Here is a 2,729-nt window from a genome sequence, read left to right on the forward strand (position 1 = left end):
CCTCGGTTTGGTGAAGGAGTCTATAGACATTGACGACCATAGGGAATTCTCAGCGCTGGCGCCAAGCTCTCTTAGCCATGTGCGTCAAAAAGACACTGGTTAAAAAAAAAAAATCGCCTAAGATGTTCCGCTCCTATCTCCGCGCATTTAACCCACAATGGAACTGCATTTTCTTCCGCTGCTGGAGAAGTAGTGTCTTCCCTTCCCCCTTCGTTAAGGAAAGGGGGTGTCTACGGCATAGAAAATCTAAGACTAGATTGCTGGCTTCCGCCTTGGATCCCTTCAGTTTTCTTGCCCTCTCCTAGTCAGGGCCAGACTGAGCCCTTCAATTCGGCTTCCCCCTATAAATCAGTGCATCTCACTCTCCTAGTCACCTTCCCTTTTCCTAGAACAGTCAAAAAGTACTCAATTCCACAAAAGTTCAGTTAAAGCCTTCTAGGAAGCGGGGAGTGTTAGAATGTACTTAAAATGAGGGTCTTTCTTTTCCCAGTGTTCTTTAATTCTAGGCCTCTTGTCTTCCTCCCCCACCCCCGCCCCAACCTTCTGACCTATTAGTTTCACAACCCCACCCCCCAGCTTTTGCGCTCGGGACTTTACTTTCCCTCCCCTGCCGGACCAGAGCCCGAGGGCCGAGGAGAGTTCGGTGACCCTGTGCTGGTCAGGGGGCGCTCGTACAGGCGGGAGAAGGGAGTAAACAGTAACCCATTCGGCGCCAGGCTAGATAATTCCATCACATTCCCTTAACCCCTACTCCCATCCCCCTAGGGCCCGAAGCCCCCACCTTACCTGGAGTAAATCCGGATTCCCGGGAACCGGTCACCTCTGACTTTGGGGCAGGGGCGTTTCACTGTTTGCTTTACAAATTCGCCCCTGATTTTCAGGCCCGATAAATCCCAGGTGAAGAAAGAGCATAGGGGCAAGTAGATAACGAGAATGATTCTTGGACTAGATATCCACTCCCTGTTCACCTCTCCCTCCACCTTCTCCACACACCCCACCCGAGATCGAAGGCCCAGACCCTTGCCAATGGGGACCAAGGGGACCAAGCAGAGATGCGGGGACTAAAGATGACTGGTGGACGAGGCAAAGTCCCCAGACCCTGTCCACTTTCAACCATCCGGGGATGTTATTCCTGACTCCGAATCTGTCCTGACTCCGGCCTATCCCCCCTTTGGGAGCGGAGAGACCGAGGGTAGGAATTTACATAAAAGCCCACAGACAGTACCCACTATATCTACTTCTTTTGAGAAAAAAATCAGAATCAGTCTCTCTTCCTGCCCGCCAGGAGGGTACATGCAGAGTGTAAGTAATTACCTGTATGTAGGGGTGTCATAGTGTGCCGGTATGTTTTGATACAATTGGGGGCACGTGTTGGAGTTTGGGGTTTGCAAAAATACCTAGTAAAGAGAATACTTAAAATGTGCAATGCGTCTGTCTAGTATATAAACTGTGGTCTGTACATCTTGTGTGTGGAGCTAGTTTTCGTGCCTCGGTATTGGTACACGGGATCCTTTGATGGATTTAAATGATTTCATATTTTGTCATATATTCTGGAGGAAACATTCACGTACTTAAAAAACTTTGAATCTTTGCATATTCGTGGGTCCATATGCGCTTAAACAACTTGGTTGTATATTCTGGGATCCATGCAAGTGTTTCTGCAAACTGTCTCTTATCTGTTTTGGGATCCGTGAATGTATTTACATGACATTGGGTCTTTTGGCTATACGTTCCGAGGTCCATACGTGTGTTTCTTCAATAATTTCGACTGTCAGTATTGTATATCCTGTGGTCGATGCAAAGTATGTTGAGTTTGAGTGTATTGGTGTATGCGCGCGTGTTTGTGTGCTTCAATAACTCAGGCTTCTGTGATGGGAGTAGCCCGGGAGCCGGAGCCGGCAGCTGTGGGTGCCTTTCTCCGTCCTAGCAACTCCCAGCGTTCCGGAACCCCGCAGGCAAGGCGCCCACGCTGCGCACCGGAGGGCGCGGCTGCCCCTGAGGAGCCTCGCACGTGGAGAGAAACTGGGAGCAATCGGGTGGGGGGGCGGGAGGAAGACTGGAGCCGGAGCCCTAGCCGGCGCCGGAGCCTCTGCTAGCCTGAGCCCGGCCCCTGCGCAGCGCCGCACTAGCTCCGTCCCTCCCTCTCGGTCGGGCACAGCTCCCCCTCGCCCTTCTCATCCTTCCTGCCATTGTAGGGAAAGGCGGCGGCGAACGCTGCAACCTCCGCCCAGTTTAGCAGCCCGGAGCGGGCCAGATCTACCCCGCCGGGCCGCCTGGAGCGAGGGGAAAGGAGGTAAGACGCAGGGCGACTCTGACTGGCCCGGGAGCCGGCGGAGCAAGCGGCAGCAGCCGAGGAGAGGGAGGAAGGAAGGCGCGGGCGGCCAAAGTCCTTCCCCGAGTGCCTGTCTGCCTGCCTTTCCCCGGCTCCCAAGATTTCCTCCTCTCCTTCCTTCCCCTGCCCTTCCTCCTCCCTCTGTCCTGGGGTGGAAGACTGAGACATTTCAGGCAGCAAAAAGAAAAAAAAAAAAGGAAAGGAAAGAAAGAAAAAAGGAAGAGGGAGAAAAGGGGGAGAGCCAGCGAGGAAGCGAGAGCTCAGGAGTTGCGGGTGATTTCTCCTCGGATAAGCCACCTAGAGGCGACTCCGTTTTTGTCTCCCCAGTGGCTCTGCGCCCTCCGCCCTCCCTCTCTGATCCTGTTGACAATATTCACACGGCAGAGAGTAGTAGAGA

The 2,729-nt window shown here is 53.2% G+C and overlaps 1 long non-coding RNA gene across 1 annotated transcript in view; it reads right to left on the reverse strand.

Moving 5' to 3' along the window:
* The window catches only part of LOC138156519 (uncharacterized), a 94,181-nt gene extending 91,458 nt beyond the window's left edge, over positions 1 to 2,723 (reverse strand). The window contains exon 1 of the long non-coding RNA XR_011167170.1: positions 787 to 2,723. This is a non-coding gene — a long non-coding RNA (uncharacterized lncRNA). The remainder of the gene's footprint in view (positions 1 to 786) is intronic.
* Positions 2,724 to 2,729: the final 6 nt, after the last annotated feature.

The sequence above is a fragment of the Petaurus breviceps genome, unplaced genomic scaffold (assembly GCF_028583685.1).
Source record: "Petaurus breviceps papuanus isolate PSGF00001 unplaced genomic scaffold, PetGlider_PUasm1.0 99, whole genome shotgun sequence".
NCBI classification, from domain to species: Eukaryota; Metazoa; Chordata; class Mammalia; order Diprotodontia; family Petauridae; genus Petaurus; species Petaurus breviceps.